Below are 21,685 nucleotides of genomic sequence, written 5' to 3' on the forward strand. Positions count from 1 at the left end.
TAAAAATGTATTTATTGAGTATCTTCAGTGTGTCCAGAAATCCAAAAACAAGACAAAGTAAAACAAAACAAAAAACCTGGCCTCAGCATGACTACAGTGCATTGAAGGAGATAAAAGTTGACATAATTAGACAGTCACCCCAATAAGCTGTGAGAGCCTTCTCTTGACTGTCTCTCTTCACAGGGACCTCAATTCCTCCAAATGGCAGGCTATTTTTTTTTTTTTTTAACTTGAACAGCTCTGATTGTTAGGAAGTTCTTCGTATTGAATTGTTTTCTCAGTGACATTTATCACCAATCCTATTTCTGTCCTCAGTAGACACTTAGTTTAATTAAAAAACAAAAAACAAAAAACGAATTTGGAGTAAACTCTGATTTACTGGATTGACATCAAGAAAGGATACACATTCCTCAGACACCACAGAATGGGGCCCATTCACTGGCATGGCAGTTTGTGGGAGGGCACCTCCTGGACTGAATCCTAAAATAGAATCAGAAACATCGACTATTTTAGTTGACAGAGACCCTGTAATGGCCGGCCAGCCAGCTTTTATAATTCTTCAAATAGGAAAATAAGTCTGCGAATGAACCCACTGGAATATTTTCTAGGAAACAGGATTCGGATTTCATTAAGGCCATCAGTGGGAAAATAGAATTCACTTTTCAGAAGTTTAACTCAGTCCACTTTGCTGCAACAATTTTTTTTTTATTCCCGAAGGCTGACATTTGATATGGTTCAGCCCCTAAAATTACCTTAGACATAAAGTTCCTTGCTTTTATGGTGAAGAATGTGTGTCAGGTAGTATCCCAAACTGAGCTAAAGTTAGAAAGAATTAGTAGAAACGACTAATAAATTGTAGTGCAGACTTTTTTAAGGTACATTATTAATATATTATATCCACAAATTTACAAAGTATGTTCACAAACCTCCTCATTTAAATCCGCACAATAATCTTGGAAGTAGGTGTTTTACTTCCTATTTCACACAAGGAAATGAAGGAAGGATACTTTTACCTACCGATTAGAACTGGAAGAGGTAATGATTTTCCAGTCTCCCTCCTTGATTTTACAAAACTATCAAAGAGTTAAGTAATATGGTAGAGTCGAGACTAGAATTTAGGAAACAGACTCTTCATGAGATCTCTCGGCCCAAGGATCTGCACATGTTTATCAGAATCCTGTCATGGCATTTTCTAAGTCTCTTTAGTCTCCTTTAAACATTTATAAACGGAATCATGCTATCCATAGTGTTAACAATTTTTCTTTTTCTCACTGAACGATGACTTGGACAACTTTCCATGTTGATACCTATGTTGTAATCTCATTATTTCTGGAGGGGGTGGAGATTGGTGTTCAGTAGGGACACTCCAGTGCAGCCATACCTATAATTTGTGGCCAGGATCAGTCTTGTCCTTGCCCATGCCATACCGACTCTAACATATTTTGAAGATTTATTCTTAGTCCTTTCTCTGTATTTCAAAACTAGGGCAGCTGAATCTTTCGAGTCTTGAATGTAGGCAATCATCTTTCTCAATGAATCTAGAACTCAAAAACGGCTCGAACTATGTGGTAAGCATACAGATCTTCACAAAGCAAGGCAGACAATCTGGTGTTTTAAGAGCAAGACTGTGGTCTGCCTACAACTGTCTAGGTCAAATGTGGATGTTAATACTTGGTAACAACAGGTTACCTTGATTTGCAACGAGAATTCTGACTTGGACCACCTTCCAAGAGCACTGTAATCATTTTTACTCATTTGAACTAATTCAAAGAAACTATAAGCCTTACCAATAGTCTCCAATATTTAACAAAATAGAATTTCTCCCTCCACAACATCATTGATCACATGAGCAAACAGTTGAGCAGAACATCATTTTGGTGGAACCACCAAAATGGCTGAAAGGGCAATGACTTGATTGATGGCAACAACGATGTTTGCCATTTGATGGCAGGAAATGGATGAGGAAATCTTTTGGAATTTTTTTCTTAATTTTCTCCCCAAGTGTAATTTTAGAAGAGTGCAGAATATAAAGTGGTGGGGTTTTCCGTTTTGTTTTGTTTTTACTCCTAACTTCAAGATAGAAAACTTTCACCACCCTGTGAATTCTTGATGTTTTAATACTTTTCAGTTTCATGTGTTGCCCACACTTGTGACATGCAGAAAAAAAACAAGTCTGTAGCATTTTAAATTAGATTTGAATGATTTTGACTCATATGTCCCCTGAAGATGACAGTCACATAGTGTTACTGTTGAGTGTTTGGGGATTTGTAACACATTGGGAATGTGAATCTCTTCTTTTGCAATAAATGAGAAACCATGATTAACATTTGTTTCTTTTATTCTTCCTGCTATCACCAATCACCCTGCCTCCAAATAATCATAATAAGGTAAAACTGATGAGTATTAAAGGGAAGGGGCGATGGGTGGTATAGTTGTCTTTTCCAGGGACTGAGTTTTTCAGGATTTCTAATAAATGGAATTTTTATTTACTTTCCGTTGGCACATTTGCTCATAGTATAATACCTGCCACCATTTGATGGTGCCCATTATGAAATCTAAACAAATTCACTTAGATAATTCCCACTTATTTCTTGCAACTTTCTCAATTGATGGGTTGGAAGAAATAGAACTAGAAACAGAAATACATTTTGAGGGTATTTCTGGGACTGGGTATTGAGTCCTTTTCTGGGACTGTATTGAGGCAAACTTTAAACAAAATTTATACTCATCTTAAGACAGAAAGCATTCTGCTTACGTTATGACAGAGAAGAAGTATATATTGTACCACAAAGAAGTCTATATTGATGGGTGAGGCATCACAAGTAGCTAATAAATACATCCTTCCCTGAATTATAGGACCAACTCTGAATACTTCTCATTTTCATATCAGCCCACCAGGTCAGTCAATGTAGTTTGGTTTAGGCCTTTTTTTTTTCTTTTTTAATTTGAGAGAGAGAGAGAACAGGGAAAAGGGGAAGAGAGAGAGAGAGAGAGAGAGAGAGAGAGAGAGAGAGAGAGAGAATCTTAAACAGGCTCTGTGCTGAGAGTGAAGGGGCTAGATCTCATGACCCTGGAATCACGACCTGAGCCAAAATCAAGAGGTGGACATTCAACCGACTGAGCCACCCAGGTGTGCCTTAGGTTTTCTTATTATAAGTACTTTTATAAAATCAACAGGTTTGCTTTTGATTCTCCCCCTGCTCCCAACAGAACATACTCACAATCATATTATAAAACTGTTCATGGTTTTCAAATGACAGCATAGCCCTCCCTGGAGGTTCTGTTATACACCTTCAATTTTCTCCTGTACCAACAAGCTTATTGATAACATCTCATATTTGCTCTAAAGAGATTACTTTCTTTGATCTAAGGAACTGAATCTTGTTTAAATGAAAGTAAACACCCTTAAGAAGGGTAATGTATAAAGATGGTATCAGTCATTAACACCATAGCATAAATTGTTGTGTTCATGCAATTAACATTTATTGTTGGGCCTCTGAGGGCCTGTGTCAGGCTCAGTGACAGTAAAGACATGCCCCTGAGGGGCACTGGACCCATGTCATCATTTCATTAGATAATGTTAGACAAGTTGATTCAATTTTGGGCTCAAGTTTGTCACTTGTGAATTGACGGAATTGAATTAGATTGATATTTTTCTAAGGCTCTGCAGATTTCAAGTTCCCCCTCTGAAAAGGGAAAGGGCTCTGATCAGAGCAGTTCTCAATTATCTTATTTATATATTGGACTTAAAAAAAATTTTTTTTGAAGAAAGAGTTTTACAGCGAAAATATAGGGAATGAACAATTTTGAAAATAACCCTACTAGATGACTTTTAGGATTTTTAAAACTGGAACTTCCAAGGCTTTCAATATTCTGTAATTTGACCCTATTTTTTCTGTTTGCAATGGGATAGCCTCCTGAGAGGACATATTCACAGAGGAGAGAGAAGGAAGCAAAGTCTAGGGCACAGGACACTCGCCAGGAGGGTTTCTAGACATTGGTCAGACTAGGGTTCAAGGTGTTTAGTATCTGCCTGGGCCAAGTGTGGGTGTGTGGGAGGTTGCAGCAAAGTCTGATTTTGCCAGTTATTCAGTTTTGCCAAAGGCCAGCCCCAGGGCTCAGTAGAGCATGGACCACCTACTTTGTGGTTGATCCTTCTGAGTGAGAAAAAAAATCCCCCGGAGAAACAGAAGTCTTTACAAATAGCTCCACTTTGCAAAGGTCATCTCTCTCTAGGAAGTGCACTTTCTTCCCCCTTTAAGAAAGAAGTTTGAGCTCATTAATTCCACTGGCCCCATTTCAGCAAGTAACATGTAGTTTTAAAAGTAAGCATGAGAAAAAGGAATTTTCTGTAAAATAATCTTATCTGATACAGAGAAACTCTAAATATAAAACATATTCTGCCTTTAGGTCTTTTCTCCCACCCCCAGCTTGGAATCTCTTCTGGAGTTGTTTCAAAACAACTTTTAACAATGTCAAAAGAAATTTTAGGGGGCACCTGACTGGCTCAGTCTGTACAGCGTGCAACTCTTGATCTCAGGATTATAAATTCTAGCCCCACGATGAGCGTGGAGATAACTTAAAAATAAAATCTTTAATTAAAAAGACATTTTAGGACACTCATTCAAATATTAAAGGACAGTTTCTTAAAATATTAGGAAGTGCAAAATCATTAAATAATTGATTTGAACTAACCAAAACAGAGTCTATTAATATATATATTTTTTTTTTTAATTTTTTTTTTCAACGTTTTTTATTTATTTTTGGGACAGAGAGAGACAGAGCATGAACGGGGGAGGGGCAGAGAGAGAGGGAGACACAGAATCGGAAACAGCCTCCAGGCTCCGAGCCGTCAGCCCAGAGCCTGACGCGGGGCTCGAACTCACGGACCGCGAGATCGTGACCTGGCTGAAGTCGGACGCTTAACCGACTGCGCCACCCAGGCGCCCCAATATATATATATTTTTAATGTTTATTTATTTTTGAGAGAGAGAGACACACACACAGCGTGAGCAGGGGAGGGGCAGAGAGAGAGGGAGACAGAGAATCTGAAGCAGGCTCCAGGCTCTGAGCTGTCAGCACAGAGCCCATCACGGGGCTCGAACTCACGGACCGCGAGATCATGACCTGAGCAGAAGCTGGACACCTAACCAACTAAGCCACCCAGGCGCCCCAAATCATTTCTATCATGCTCAGATAAAACCTCTTCTTGGATTAAGAGTAAGAATGGAAAAGATTGGAAGCTATCTCGGATAGTTTGCCCCTGGAATCCCTTTCACTGATGAACATAGGGTTTTGAGGCTTGGAGAAATTCCTCCCCACCACCCATTAAACTCTGGACACAGAATCAGAATGAAGTCAAAGGGGCAAATTTACAAGGACCTCAGAGCAGCTGTCACAAAGGCAACGAAGATGATGGTTGATAGTTGGTCCTGGGAGTCTCAGTGCCTTCTGTTCGTCATGACTGTGACAGCATAGATGGTTGGAGGTCTGAAACATGACGTCCACCTTAGAGAAAACAGGGAGACATCAGTAAAGCAGAAAGAGTTTCCCAGAGATTAGAGGGACTGCGGCAAGCAAAGGTGAGAAAACCCGTGAGGGGCTAGCTTGGTGACTAATGAAACTGTAAAACGAAACTGTCCAAGGTAAAATGAAACTGTCCAAGAGGTGCCTCAGTGACCTTTGAACCAGTCAGCCTAGTGAGTGACTTCTGGCCAAGCACAAACCTGGATTTTAGGCTGGTGGTAGATGTAAATTATTTTGTTTTGTTTAAAAAAATTTTTTTTAATGTTATTTTTAAGAGAGAGAGAGAGAGACAGAGAGCGCAGGGGAGGGGTAGAGAGAGAGGGATGTACAGAATCCGAAGCAGGCTCCAGGCTCTGAGCTGTCAGCCCAGAGCCGGTCTTGGGGCTCAAACTCATGAACCGTGAAATCATGACCTGAGCTGAAGTCAGACTCTTACCCAACTGAGCCACCTGAATGCCTTAATGCAAATTTTGTTTTTAACGTCTCTCGATTTCTTCTCTGACCCATGCATTATTGACAAGTGTGTTGTTTAATCTCCTTGTATCTGGGGATTTTCTAGTTGTCTACCGTTAACTGTTCTAGTTTAATTCTACTGTGATCTGAGAGCAGATGATATGACTTCCATTCATTTAAATTGGTTAAGGTGTGTTTTATGGCCCAGAACGTGGCCTGTCTCGGTGAATATTCCATGCGAGTTTAAGAATGTGTGTTCTGCTGTTGCTGGATGAAGCAGTCTATAGATTTCAATTATACACAGTTGATTGATAGTGTTGTTGAATTCAACATGTCCTGATCTTCTGCCTACTGGATGTGTCCGTTTCTGATACAAGAATATTCTCCAACTATGATAGCGGGTTCACCTATTTCTCCTTACAGTTCCAACAGTTTTTGCCTCATGAAGTTTGACGCTCTGTGCTAGGTGCATATACATTAAGGATGGTTTTATCTTCTTGGAGAACTGACCCTATCATTATGTAACACCTCTGTTAATCTGTGATAACCTTCCTTGATTTGATGTCTGCTCCGTCTGAAATGAATATAGTGACTCTTGCTTTCTTTTGATTAATGTTAGTATGGCAAATTTTTCTCCATGTCTTAACCTTTAATCTGTATGTGTCTTTATACTTAGAGTGGATTTCTTGTAGACAATATATAGCTGGGTTTTGTTTCCTGGTCCACTATGATAATCTTTTAATTGGCACATTCAGATCATTGACATTCCAAGTGATTATTGGTAAGGCTGGGTTAATAGCTGTCATCTGTTGATGTTTTCGATTTGTAGCCTTTGTTCTTTGTTCCTTTGTTCCTGCCTTTTGTGGTTTTAATTGAGCATTTTACATGATTTCATTTTCTCTCCTTTTCTAGTTTATCAGTTACTCTTTTTTTCCATTTTTTAATGGTTGCCCTAGAGTTTGCAATAAACATTTACAACTAATCCAGATCTACTTTCAGATATCACTATACCACTTCCCAGGTAGTGTGAGTACCTTATAATAAAAAAATAATAATAAAATAATTCCGCCCTCCAGTCCCTTGTATTATTGCTGTCATTCATTTCACTTATATATAAACATACATAAGCACGGATACACATAAGATCGATTGATCAATCTATCTATAAGAAGGGGAGCCTGGGTGGTTCAGTCAGTTAAGCATCACACTTCAGCTCAGCTCATGATCTCACAGTTTGTGAGTTCCAGCCCCTCATCAGGCTCTGTGCTGACCGCTTGGAGCCTCGAGCCCGGAACCTGCTTCAGATTCTGTGTCTCCCTTGCTCTCTGCCCCTCCCCCACTCGCACTCTGTCTCTCAAAAATAAATAAACATTAAAAAATTTGTTTAATATACTTAAGTATACAAAACTGAATACATTGTTGCTACTATTATTTTGAACAAATTGTTATTTGTTAGATCAATTACGAAAAATAAATTTTTTATTTTAAATGTTTATTTATTTTGAGAGAAAGGGAGAAAGAGAGTGCACACACGTGCAAGAAGGAGGGGGACAGAGGGAGAGGGAGAGAGGGAGAGGCAGAGAAAGAGAATCCCAAGCAGGCTCTGCACTGACAGCGTGACGCCTGATGCGGGGCTCTAACTCATGAACCATGAGAAAATGCATGACCTGAGCCCAAATCAAGTTGGATGCTTAACCAACTGAGCCACCCAGGGACCCCTCATTCTTTTTTAAAAAATAATTTTGCAGGACACAACATTCTAGGATGGTCATTTTTTGTTTGTTTTATCTCAGCACTTTAAATATTTCACTGCACTCTCTTCTTGTTTGCCAGGTTTCTGAGGAGGTTGAATGCAGAGTTCTTATCTTTTTTCCTCTATAAGCAAGTTTATTTTTTTCCCCTTCTGGCTTCTTTTAGAAGTTTTTCATTAACTTTGATTTTCTGTAGCTTCAAAATGATATCCTTAGGTACAGATTCTGGGGCATTTATTTTGCTCAGTGTTCTCTGAGCTTTGTGAATCTGTGGTTTATGTCTGGCATTAATTTGGGGGAAATTCTTTGTTTTTGAATACCATTAATGAAGTTCAATAAATTTAAATAATTATATAATATATAAATAATTTATCATATTAATTATATAATACATAATATATAAATATTTCAAATATTTCATCTGTTTCTTTCCCTCTTCTTCTTCCTCCTGATGTTCCTGTTATGCATATGTTACACTTTTTGTAGTTGTCCAACAGGCCTTGGATATTGTTTTTTTCTCTGTCTTTGTTCTCTTTGCTTTTCAGTTTTGGAGACTTCTGTTGAGATTGCTTCAAACTCAGAGACTCTTTGCTCAGCCATGTCCAGTCTACTAGTAAGCCCATTAAAGGCCTTCTTCCTTTCTGTCACTGTGTTTCTTGATCTCTAACATTTCTTTTTGGTTCTTTCTTAGGATTTCCAGCTCCCTGCTCACATTGCCCATCTGTTCTTGCATACTGTCTACTCTGTCCATCAGAGCCCTTAGCATGTTAATCATAGTTGTCTTGAATTCCTGGTCTGATAACTCCAACATCTCTTCTATTTCTGATGCTCGCTCTGTCTCTTCAAATTGTGTTTTTTCCTTTTAGTATGCTTGGTAATTTTTTGTTGATAGCAAGACATAATGGGTTAAATAAGGAACTGCTATAAAATAGGCCTTCAGTAATGTGTTGGGAGGAAAGGGAAATCATTCCATAGCCCTATGATTAGGTCTCAGTCTTTTAGTGAGCCTATCCCTCTGGAATGTAAACTTCACAAGTGTTTCTCAGTATTTTTCTCCTCCTTCAGGTGGGACAGAAAGGCCAGAGCTTCCTTTCCCAGGTCAGTCAGGCTTTGAAAATACTCCAGCAGTTGCTGCTTCTGTTAACTAGTTTCCCTTGAGAGCAGGCCTTGTTAAGTAGGACAGGATACTCTGGCATTATTTTTAAAGGATTCTTTTTCCTTTCCTCTTCCTGGAAGCACAAGGGGTTTCTCTCTGACATTTACTGTGAGAACCTGGTTGAGCTCCTGGAGGTAAATCTTACAATATTGTGGGGGCCCCTATGTGACTCGGTCCCCCTGGAGTTTTTAACTCTCAAGCTTGTCCCCACTGAGCTGCCAGCAATTCATCAATTACATATATATAGTTCAGGTTTTCCTATGCTGACACTGGTTCCTGTGGGTGATTTCCACTCCTGAGTCTCTATTCCAATAAGCCAAGGCTCCCTGTATTCGCCGTTCTCTCAAATCTCGGGGGCAGATGTTTGCCCTGTGTTCTCCCTTCTCCTATGGATCCAAGAAGAGCTGATTTTTCAGTCTTCAACTTCTTCCTTGCTAGGACAGAGAGGTGAATTTCAAGAACCAGCTGTAGATCTTGATAAATACTGGTGTCACTGAGAGAACTTTTTATTCAAGGTGGAGGAATTTAAAATATATCAGAAGAAGTCAGATGCCTAGTGATTTTTTTTTCTTTTTTTAGTAGGCTCCACACCCAATGCAGAGCCCAATGTGGGGCTTGAACTCACAACTCTGAGATCAAGACCTCAGCTGAGGTCAAGAGTCTGATGCTTAACCAACTGAGCTACCCAGGTGCCCTGAGTTTTAATTATAAATATTTTGTTCCAACTAGGAGGATCAGAACAAACATGAAGAACTTGGTTGGAGTAATGGATTGGTTGGGAACTAGAAAAAGTCTTGTTGCAGAGTCACCAGGCTGCCGAGACAAGGTGCTGGCCTTTCATTAATCTCAATAATTCTTCTTGGAAAGACAACATTCATAGTGAAGTCTAGGTTAAGTCAGGCGTGGTCCTCCACAAGTCAGTATCTAGAAAATGACTGTATTTCTAGTTAGTAAAGAGCCTCAGAGGATTTGCTCTATGGATTGTATTGTGTTATTTTTGTCTCAACAAATCCAAGGTAGGTATCCAGTACCAATTCTTTCTATCAATTCTAACTCTCACCCGTTCCTTTTTGGAATAGAAAACGATAGAGTATGAGGTTTCCTATAATATTGAAAATGTCTAAAAAGATAGGTCGTTCATTATCGGGGGAAAAATGAAAAAACACAGTGTATTTATATCTTTAAATAAAACACAGCCTAAGAAATAATACAATATTTTGTGTTAAGTTGATGATGCCGTGTATTGCATATCATAGGGCTTTTCTGTTTTTGTTTTTTACTTCTGCTAAGGCTTGGTAAAGAATCTACAACCCTGTGTTGAGAGAAGGCTGTGTTCTAATGGAGAACGGAAGAGACAGAGTCTGAGAGTCTGATAAAATGAGCCTGTGCCTCCAAGCATAATAGTGGTGCCTTCTGATTTTGCAGTATCTCTAGTCAATGAAGCCACAAGGTGAGATCATTCGGAACATTTTATATTAACTTAGGGGAGGCAAGATAAGGGAGAGAAGCAAAACTTTAAAATACAATCTGGTTTAATCAACATCAGGGGCCCATGAACTGTTTGGGACTCAGACGGAAAAAAAGAGAACTTGAAAGTGGCTATAGTAAATGAGCCCAATGCTGCTGCCCTGTGATGGCTTCTATTTAATGGAAAGCTGTGGTTCTCCAAGGTAGATTGCAAATCTGATTAGGGATCGGCCTGGAACAGAGAGTGTACTCTGACCTCTGGGAAAGGGTTTTGCCCTCTCAGAAAACCTCACCACATTCTATGTGTACACTGGGTGACTAATATTTATTATAGAGCCATGTGACGGAACAGTGAACAAAGGTTGTCCCTGGTCACCTTGGGACCATCCCCACAATTGCTCCTCTCGTGGAATGTGACGTATGGCACGCCTCCCTCAGCAGTTTTTGAGCCGCCAACAAAAGCTATTGTATAAATACAGCTCAGAACCTTCAGGCATGTGTTAGGATAGCTTATCAGACATATTGCATACTCCCCTCTCAGTTGCAAAACAATTCTCCCAAGGGTTCCTTTGCCTTTGTGACTATGCTTTGATTGGCTGTGAATGAGGTCATAACACTGATTACTTTTCTTGGTGAAGTCAGGGATCTGAGTGTTATGTGCGTGTCCACGTTGTGTTAGGTAATAGGAGAAACTTTATGCATGGATCTTGAGCCATGCTGGACTCATTTACTATGAGCCTCTCCTGTGGCAACTCAATGAAATACAAATCAACTGTGTGCCCTTTGTTACTTATAGCTTTTGGAAATAATCTGTTTACATTGGATCCTTCCTCTTGGACTATCTAAGTTTAGTATTCAGGCTTTATTGTTAACAAGCTGTGTCTTTCTACAAACACAAGGCAAACTACTAGACACAATTTAAAAAGAAATCTACAGACAAAAATCTGTCAAGGCAGAATTATAAGAAAAGTAAGCTTTGCTTATAATTGAGAGTTGAATTGCAGGTCTTTGCAGCTCATTTCGACAAAGCAGAGAATGCGTGGGAAGGAAGCATTTGACTAGATGGTTTTAGAAAAATATTAACATATCTTGTGATCTTGGAGTAGGTTAGATATTTCTCATTTCTAGAGAGATAGGAAAATACTCATCGTAGAATCCATGAAATGCTGTTTAAATCATAAAGTTGGGGTGCCTGGGTGGCTTAGTCGGTTGAGCAGCTGACTTCGGCTCAGGTCATGATCTCACAGTTTGTGAGTTTGAGCCCCACGTCGGGCTCTGTACTGACAGCTCAGAGCCTGGAGCCTGCTTCGAATTCTGTGTCTCCACCTCTCTCTCCCTTTCCCCCATTCACACTCTGTCTCTTTCTCTCTCAAAAATAAATAAACTTAAAAAAATTTTTTAAATCATAAAGTTGTATATGTGCAATAACTATTCAGCCAGATGTTATGGAATAGACCAAATTTCAGGAGAGGTAAAATTGTATCAAAATGTCTTCAAGGTTTTTTTGTTTGTTTAAGTATAATTTCACTCTGCCCTATATAAAATATATCCCAGAAATTTTGATTGTACAAAATAAAAACAGTTTTTCACAATTATGTTTGTTATAAATTTGGAGGTAGAATGTTCAATAAAACGTTATAGACTCCAATTCAACAAAAAATTGCTTTTAAGAATCCAACGAGCATTCTGAGGCATTGTTTGGCTTTTGGACATTTAATGCTTTCACATCCTCATTATTCCATCCACAGGATAAGCCTAACAAACATTCGTTAATGCTGATAAGAGATATTTCACGTGATTTTAGCATAGCCCTTAGAAGCAACCGTATATTAAAATATTCCTCAAGGTTAATTCTGGTTTCATGGGCAATTTTGGCTGGCTCCGTGGGGTTACCACAGGGTGTATTGTTCTTTCAGGGCATTCAGCACAACTCACTCACCTGAAACTGCTTTCCTGGACAAAATTTAAAATGTGTTGTTTTTAGGGGTGCCTGGGTGGCTCAGTCTGTCAAGCATCTGACTTTGGCTCAGGTCATGATCTCACAGTTCGTGGGTTCAAGCCCCATGTTGGGCTCTGTGCTGACAGCCCAGAACCTGGAGCCTGCTTTGGATTCTGTGTCTCCCTTGCTCTCTGCCCCTCCTCTGCTCTCACTCTGTCTCTCAAAAATAAACATTAAAAACAAAAATTTAAATTAAAAAAGTGTTGTTTTGATTACACCCCATTCTGATTCTAAAAAGCAAATTTAAGTTATATAGATAAGTGTAATTTTGGATTTCCATTACAGTATGTATTTGTCTAGAGCCATCAAACTTCTTTAGGTAAATATTTATAGATATTAAATAAAAATCTCCTAAAATCTTGGGGCGCCTGGGCGGCTCAGTTGGTCAAACGTCAGACTTCAGCTCAGGTCACGATCTCACTATTTGTGAGTTCGAGCCACATGGGGCTCTGTGCTGACAACTCGGAGCCTGCTTTGGATTCTGTGTCTCCCTCTCTCTCTGCCCCTCCCCCACTTGCACTGTGTGTGGGTCTGTCTCTCAAAAAAATAAACATTAAAAAAATTAAAAAATTTCTTAAAATCTTGAACTTAAAAAATCAACTTACTGTAACCATATTTAAGAAGTTCTTTAACGGGATTATAAATCACTGATGTGTACTGTGCTTTGTAGAATCACAGCGTGGACAAGACCACTTGGACTTACGGATAATCTATGACTCATAATATCAGCTTGTCCTCAGCCACTTCCTGTGATGGGGAACTCACCTTTCATGATAACTCTTTGAACTTTCTGCAACTTTCAGAGGAGATTTAGCTGGTTGACCTTGCTCAATAGTTTTAACCTTTCAGGTCTCAGTTTTTTTCACTCGTAAAGGTGTTCAAGACATTTTTTTGCATTCCTACTATGGGTCAGGCAATCCCAGTTTTTGGGGAGGGGGAACCAAGGTAAGGTATAAACAAACAGATAAATGAAATGAAAAAATAAGGCACTAGGAAATTTTAGGCTTTGGGGATATAAAGTTGGATAAAACAATAGTCTAAAGGGAGAGACTAGGACATACACAGTTATGAAGCAGTACAAGGAGTTTAATAAAGTTCACAAGAAATTCTAGGCACTCTGAGAACACTGCCATTTGTTCTTTTAGCAATTCCCTTCCACCCAACCTCAAGGTGCTTATTTCCTACAAAAAATTGACCAATGACTATGCCCTCTGGATTAGGACTTTTCTCCGGGTAACTTCCATCCACTCTCCCTTAGACTATGACCTCCTATCCAATAGGGATTCGGCTGTTTTGTTCAGCCTTTTCTTCCATATCACCAAGCCCAAAGCCTGAGATATGGAAAACCTCAATAGATATTTGCTGAATAAATAAATAAATGAACCATATCCAGAAGCTAATGGTGGGGGGGTGGGGAGGGCTACTAAAGGAAGTTCTATAAAGTAGAGACATGATCTTCCCTTTCCTTATTACCCTATCTGGAAATAATTCTGCTAGCAGTGGGGATATGGATCAAAGAGGACTTGAACTAAGGTAGCCGTGAAAGAGGGTATTGCAATAATTCAAGTAAGGACTGATAGGGGGGTGAAATAGGGTGGTGCCAAGGATACTGGGGGAAGCCTCAATGACTGGGGATGGGGGTGGAGGAGTGAGAGAAGTGGAGGATGACTTTCAGAGCTCCGGTTTTAGATTTCTGATCAAATCAAGGCACGTGGGAGGAAGAGCAGTTTCTAGGGGGAGAATAGGAGTCTAACTTTGGACGTGTTGCATTGAAGTTGACTGTGGACAGTGAAATACGGAGACAGCCACTGGTCAGTCATTAGAAGAGATCTGGAGCTGACTTTGCAGCAATTGTTATGGATGCCTCGATACCTATTCCACTCTTCTCTCAATGTAATTTTGGAAATTGATCTCATTTTTTAATTTTTTTTCATTTTTTAACATTTATTTATTTTTGAGAGACAGAGTGTGAGCGGGGGAAGGGCAGAGAGAGAGAGGGAGACACAGAATCTGAAGCAGGCTCCAGGCTCTGAGCTGTCAGTACAGAGCCCTGCTTGGGGCTCGGACTCACAGACCGCAAGATCATGACCCGAGCCGAAGTCGGACGCTCAACCGACTGAGTCACCCAGGCGCCCCGACAATTGAAAGCATCTTAACTGAAGCAGTTGAAGATATAAATCAGGTGGTCACCAGCAAAGGGGTGACAGTTAAATCCAGGGCATTAAAGCAATTACCTGGGAAAAGTTGCTGACAATGGAATTCTGGGCAGCTTACTCTTAACGACTGAATACAGTTCTGAATTCCAGCCTCTGATTCAAGATTCGTTTTTTTTAAATTTTTTTTTTTAATGCTTATTTATTTTGGGGGAAGGGGCAGAGAGAGAGGGAGACACAAAATGTGAAGCAGGCTCCAGACTCTGAGCTGTCAGCACAGAGCCCCACGTGGGGCTCAAACTCACGAACTATGAAATCATGACCTGAGCCAGAAGTTGGACCCTTAACCGACTAAGCCACCCAGGTGCCCCAAGATTCCTTTTAAATCAAACTCAATCTCTCTGAGTCTGTCCAACAAGTAGCTCTGTGACCTTGAACATTTTACAAATCACTTAGTCGTTCTGTGTTTCAATGAGCTGAAATGTGAATTGAGGGTATGTATTTAGTCTGTCCATATGGGCAGATTCAGGTTTTGTATGGTTTGAAATGTACAGAATTTTGAGAGGCCCTCTTAAAAACTGGGCACAGAATCTTGGAAGGATTCCAAGTGTAAGCGAGGGGTCTTTATAGGCTTCAAGGTACATCTTCCTCTGCTTAGCTTCCGAGTTATTTTGTGGAATGAGTGAGGTAAGGCAGGTATCATGCTTAGCGCGTGGTAACTGTTCAAGAAAGGTTAGCTGGCATGATTAGGAATAATTTAATACATAATTTAGATTTAGATTGTGGAAATACACACATATATGTAACTTTTTGAATTTTTGTATTGCTGGTTTTAAATCTGTTCTCACTTCTGAGCAAAGTGTGCTTCCTATCTCCTTCCCCCTCACTCTACCTGTGGGACCAACTTAACCATGAGGCGCAGTGGGCACAGTGCCTTGGGCTTACAGTGCGTTTAGGAGCACACAAAAATATTTTTATTTGTTTTAAAGTCAGAAGGAAAAGGGGTGCCTGGGTGGCTCAGTCGGTTGAGCATCCAACTTCGGCTCAGGTCATGATCATGTAGTCTGAGTTCGAGCCCTGTGTCGGGCTCTGTGCTGACAGCTCAGAGCCTGGAGCCTGCTTCACATTCTGTGTCTCCCCCTCTCTCTGCCCCTCCCCTGCTCATGCTCTGTCTCTCTCTGTCAATAATAAATAAACATTGAAAAAAAATTTAAATAAGCAAAAAAAAATGAGCTTTCATTCTTAAAGAAAAATTTGATACATAACATAAGCATAGCTATCTTTAACCCAATGCTATAGTGAAATCTAATTTTTAATACTTTCTCATGGAGGAAGAGGCCCAGAGGTGAACGTTCCCAGGGCACACAAAAGTCAGAATACAGCCGTGCTGTCCGCTTCTCCCCTTTGTGTTGTCTTTCCTCTATTTCCATGATCTTTCCCCCCTTCACCTTTTCCTCGCCTCTCTCTACTCTCCACCGTTTTACTTCTCGTTATTCTCCCACCTCTCGCATTTTCTGGCCCCCGTCCCTATGAGTCTCTCCCATAAAATGAAAAACTAAAAAATAAAGACAAGCATTCTCCGTGTGTCAGTTTTTCTTTCCTGTCTCAGCTGCTGATTTCCTCAGGTTATCATCTTTCAGAGTGAAGACACAGAATCCCTTTAAGAATGGGAGACTCAGAACAGAGTTTGAGACATACCTTCTGAAACGGCAGCCTCTTGAGAGCCTGACTCCCACTCAAGAGTGTTCCCGCTCCACATTTTTCACACCAAACGCAGTGAAGACAACGAACATTAATTAGGATTACAGAGCCAGGGAGGCTTACCGCACTGTGACAGCTCACAAGAAAGAGAATGCCACTTCTTTTTTTGGATGCCATTCTGAGTGTCATGTATGTATTAATTCTTGAGCTCAAGCCAAGTTACTTTGGGGATGAGATGTAATCTGTTATTTTTAGGTCATACTGGGTAGGGGGACAGGCTATTCTCGGAGGTTCCTAAGAAGGTGGGTTTGGCTGATTTTAGATGATCAAGTTTCCTATTGTGAACCTCCCTTCAAAAACTAATTTTGAAATGTTATCATTCATTGTTCATGCTTATGAAGAACACAATGTTGGAAGCATTCCTTAGTTCAAGGGGATTTCACGCCTGGGTAGTTTTCAAGTTTTATTGTTTTCCAGCTTACTTGCCTGACTTAGGATCCCTACTGCTTCTTAAATTTCACAAATTGAATGAAGTAAAGAAAAAAGCATACACACCAAAAACAAACCAATACTTAACTCTTTCTTCTAACAACCCCACCGCCCAGAGGGAGATGTGCTTATGTGTAAGAAATCAAGTAAGAAATAAAGTGGCAAGTTTCCTGTTTCATGAATGGCTTGAATTCTAATTATTTCTTACAGACAGCTTTAAAACAAAGACTTATGAATAATGTACAGATCATTAAGATTGTAATCTCTAAACCCTGGCATATAATATAAGCCTCTGATTCACCATATGAGTTCACGCTGATTACTCAGGATGATTTCCAGATGTTTACTCTCTGAATGTAATTAAATTTTGGTAAAAATTATAACTTAGCTGCTTTACAACAACAACAGCAACAACAAAAAACCTCTCAACAGAAACATGAAAGAAGTTTTCACTGAGACATGTCTTCCCTACCAGAGTCACTTCTCTCATGACATAAATCTCCTTCTTCAAAAATCTCTGGGTTCCCTCAGCCCACTCCTGATTGTAACCAGAGAAGAGAGCATTGCTCGAAGACATGTGATAGATTGATCACCTCAAGTCCATCATTTGGGAGGAAATTGGCCCAGAGTTTGCATAACAGATAGAAAACTGGTACAAGTCAATTATTGAGTCTGTATTCACAGACTTAAAAGGAAATGGGAAAATATTACAATGGGCAATAAAATTAAATCTTCAGGGAGAATGAAAGCATCGTGGAAAAACAGGATATGAGCATTGTCTTTTTATGTGTTGGGAATTGAAATGATAAGTTTGAGAAAATCTGTGCAATGCATCTACTGGACAGCTAACAAAGAGACAGATGCCCCATGATGAAAAGGAACAAAAGTTAGAGACACAAGAAAGGAGTTCAAAGGTGCATATTATGTTGAAATCATTTAAATATATCAGAAAGAAGGAGACGGTAAGATAATCAAATACAGAGTAATAAAGCAGAGGGGAGACACTGAGAGATGACCAAAGAGGCGGAATAATTTGACAAGAGAGAAAAGGATGGAGAGGTAGAATGAGAGCAAGCAGGAGGCAATGGTTCTGTAATGACCTGTTTCTCATGAAAAATGCATTATCCTAGAAGGGAATGATTTTTCTCCTCCCTCACACTACTTTGATTTGTGTGTCTACAACACGCCAAGCCCATGGGGATGCAGCCGATGGATTCAGAGTTCCAGAATGATCAACCAGAGACTGCCATTCCAGACACCAAATGCAGTGTAAATAATTAAATATCAATGCAAGTCAACTAACATTTACTGAGTGTGCACTCCCAGAACAAAGCACACATCAACATTCTGACGGAAGTTTAGGATCCTGACAGAAAAAGCAAAAATCAGCCTTGTGATTCTGAGGGAGGGGGACTCAGAAGGGTTAATGTAACTCAGCCCAGAAGTTCTTGACCTTTTTTCGGAATAATAGACTTTCCATATTTGGTGAAAGCCTCAGATTTTGACCCAGGAAAATATACATTTGTGTGTACTAACAACATTTTGCTTATATCACGAGTTTTAAATGTCTTCTGAAGTCTATGTTCCCCCTACTTGAGGATCTTAGAGTTCTGAATTTAATAGAGATACAATTTTTAATATGTCACTAAACTACTTGCTGATTCAGTTCAGTTACAATCTTAGGAATAATTGGAACTACGGAATTTAACTAAAGAGTGAGGCACAGATGTTGTCTCTGTGAAATCTTTATTTAAAAAACTTCTTCCTCAATCTTTCAGCAGAATATGAGTTTCAAAAAAATTGATTTTCAAAATGTATACACAAACTTACCAAATCAATACTTGGAGGTGTCAGGGTAAAAGGAAAACAGGTAAGAAAAAAAAGGGGGGCAGGATGTAATCCAGGGGCACCTGGCTGGCTCAGTCAGTAGAGCATATATGACTATTGATCTCAGGGTTGCATGTTCGAGCCTCATAATGGGTGTAGAGATTACTTAAAAAGATTTTTTAAACAAACCAACATAATCCGGAGACAACAATTAACAGAGCATATAGTCTCATGGTAGACATAGTTACAGTTTTGTAACTTCCCCAGTGGCCAAAACTGAGACAAGAGACTTGCTTAATTACGAGATTTATAATAAGCCATAAAATGGAAGTTAATCTGGTTGTTGGATTATTGGTTAGAGTATGTTAGGCTGCAAGTAACAGAAAACCCAACTAATAACGGTCCACATGAGTTGGTGGTTATTTTTCTCACATAACAAGAAGTTCAGAGGAGGGTAGTGGTTTAGTCATGCAATCAATGATCCAGGCTTTTCCTGTCATCTTTTCCACTATCCTTAGGGTGTTGATTTTCTTCACTCTTCAATTCTTAAATTTTTTTATTTTGGGGGGGGCAGAGAGGGAGAGAGAGAGCGAATCCTTAAGCAGGCTCCATGCTTAGCGTGGAGCCCAAAGTGGGGCCCCAACACGGGGTGATCCCATGACCCAAGGTTCATGACCTGAGCCTAAATCAAGAGTTGGACACCTGACCAACTGAGACACCCAGGCACCTGAGATTTTCTTCACTCAAGTAGTCTCATTGCCTCAAGTAAAATGAAGACTACATTTTTTTTTTTTTTTTTTTTATCAGGAAGGCAATTGCCAACCAAGAATCTTCCTTGCAGACTTCTTTTTATGTTTTGTGGCCAGAACTGGATCATGTGAATACTCCTTGCCCTTGGAGAAGCTAGGAAATTGCGCGTCTACCTTTCTGGCTTTTATAGAAAAAGGAGAGCAAGTCAAGTCTTAGCGAATGGCTTTGGGTCAGTGTCTTCTATACACAAAAAGAACGGTTTTTGTTACTGTTGAGCAACCGCACTCTTGGATGTTCTCAACTGGAGGACACTGTGTGCTACCTCAGATGGTGCACTAAACATAAACCCCTGCAGTAAATGCACCAACAATTTCCATCATGTTCCATGGAACTTAATGTTTCTCTTTGTAGGCTGATGGCTTAGGCTAAGGCACAGATCTGGAAAAGGGAGCTCTACAAGGAATCAAAACAATACATCAAGTTCACAGCCATGTTATGACCTGGTTTAATCCAAGGGTAACATTTAGCCTATCTAGAATACTGTATGGGCAGCAATGCCCTTGAACCACTGCTTTGTAAATATTATTTCTCACAACTGGCCTTTGAATAAGAATAAATCCACAGGGAGTTAAAGCCTGTAATCTCCAGCACAAACCTACCTGGAGCACCAAAGTCTGCATTGCTGATAAGGGCAGGTACTAGTAACAAAGGAGGGTTAAGTGCTCCTTATACAAATTCAGAGGCATAACAAAGACATATGCCCAATGGATAAACATTCATTGACTCGCGGAGACGAGCCCCAAGAAGAGGTAATCATTCTTTCTACTATATTCCCTTAACACTTGGTCTATCTCAAATTTTGTATGTGCAACCCAGATGTATGTAGCTCTATTGCTGGTTATGAGCCTTCTTATTTTGTAGCCCCAGACCATGCTTTTTTTTATATAACAGACTTATGTATGTTTTTAGAAATAGCTAGGAAAAAACATTCCATTGAACAATGGGTGGTGGTTGCTTAGATAGTAATTGGAAGGACAGCTTTTCACAAAGAAAAGAGCTTACTTCATCCTTTTTTTTCTTTTTTCCAGGAGTAATTACTCGAAATAAGCATTATTTGAAGTCTTACTGATTGAAGACGAGTAGTAGATGCAATGCTCTCACTAGAGGAGGAAAGCTCCCAGGAGGGAGGAGGTAGTTTCCCTGGAGGAGCCTGTGACTCAGTGGGGGAGGAGGGCTGGGGGAGGAAAACATATCTCAGAAAGGAAAGCAGAGCATTTACAAACACTTAAAAAAAAAAAAAAAAAAAGAAAAGGAGGGGAGGGGGCTTTGTTGAATTCTACATTGAGTAGACAAAGATAAAATTTAATTATAATGCTTTTGTATCTAATCCATGTTTGATAAAAGGATTAAGGTCTATGACTTATTTTATAATTGGAGGGGTTAATAAATAAAAAGAATTGGCAAATGAGATACCTGATGTGAAATCTTAAGATGTACCTGTGAAATATATTCTTCATCATTTTTTTAAAGTTTATTTATTTATTGAGAGAGAGAGAGAGAACAAAAGAACAGGCAGGGGAGGGGAAAAGAGAGAGGGAGAGAGAGGATCCCAAGCAGGCTTTGCACTGTCAGCACAGAGTCTGATGCAGGGCTCAATCTTGCAAACTGTAAGATTATGACTTGAGCTGAAATCAAGATGCTTAACTGACTGAGCCATCCAGGTGCCCCTCTTCTATATCATTTATAATCAAGCTAGATCTTTTGCTTTGTTGGTTTAGAGTCGAAACACAGAAACACAATTTGCTAATTGTTCCTTTCTGCTATAGACCCTAAGGAGGTATGCCCATTTTCTTTGGGGTTTAGCAACAAATGGAAAATAGCATCATACAAATTACATACTTAGTTACAAGAACAACAGGAACAGGAAGATGAACCAGACATGTGGGAAGAACAAAATGCTTATTTATTGTCACAGAAAGTTAAAGAATTAAGAGGTAGGATGTCAGCTGGGGAGCATGAAATTTTAGGCAAAAAAGTTCAGATTTCCTATGCTAAGAAACAAAGTGATGGTGCTTTAAAATTTTTTTTCATTGTTGGTTATAAAATTTTTTGGTAATAATAACGGTCTTCAAGGTTTACATCTATTCACTTAAACATTATGGCACTATGGGGGATCAAAAATAAATAAGAAATAATCCTTGCTCCTCCATGACTCATGGTCTACTAGAGAAGAAGTGATGTTTATATAAAAAGCTGTAATAGAAGGTAGACTGTTTTAAATCCCATGGCAGAAAAGTAGATCAAGTTCCAGGGATTCTGATATGAAGGATTATCTCCAGCTGTAAGGCATCAAGAAAGGCTTCATAGAGGAGGTGACTTGTGAGCTGAACACTAACGGATCAGTAGCACTTCA

The 21,685-nt window shown here is 39.6% G+C and overlaps 2 long non-coding RNA genes across 2 annotated transcripts; one reads left to right on the forward strand and one right to left on the reverse strand.

Moving 5' to 3' along the window:
• Positions 1–391: 391 nt before the first annotated feature.
• LOC122230686 lies at positions 392–5,502 on the reverse strand. Its single transcript, XR_006207727.1, has 3 exons — positions 5,383–5,502; positions 4,142–4,255; positions 392–480 (listed from the first exon to the last, which is right to left on the reverse strand). It is a non-coding gene; the product is annotated as an uncharacterized LOC122230686 (long non-coding RNA).
• A 12-nt stretch (positions 5,503–5,514) lies between these two features.
• Positions 5,515–10,252, forward strand: LOC122230687. The gene is made up of 3 exons (XR_006207728.1): positions 5,515–5,582; positions 9,616–9,712; positions 10,177–10,252. It is a non-coding gene; the product is annotated as an uncharacterized LOC122230687 (long non-coding RNA).
• Positions 10,253–21,685: the final 11,433 nt, after the last annotated feature.

Source organism: Panthera tigris, chromosome C2, assembly GCF_018350195.1.
Source record: "Panthera tigris isolate Pti1 chromosome C2, P.tigris_Pti1_mat1.1, whole genome shotgun sequence".
NCBI lineage: Eukaryota > Metazoa > Chordata > Mammalia > Carnivora > Felidae > Panthera > Panthera tigris.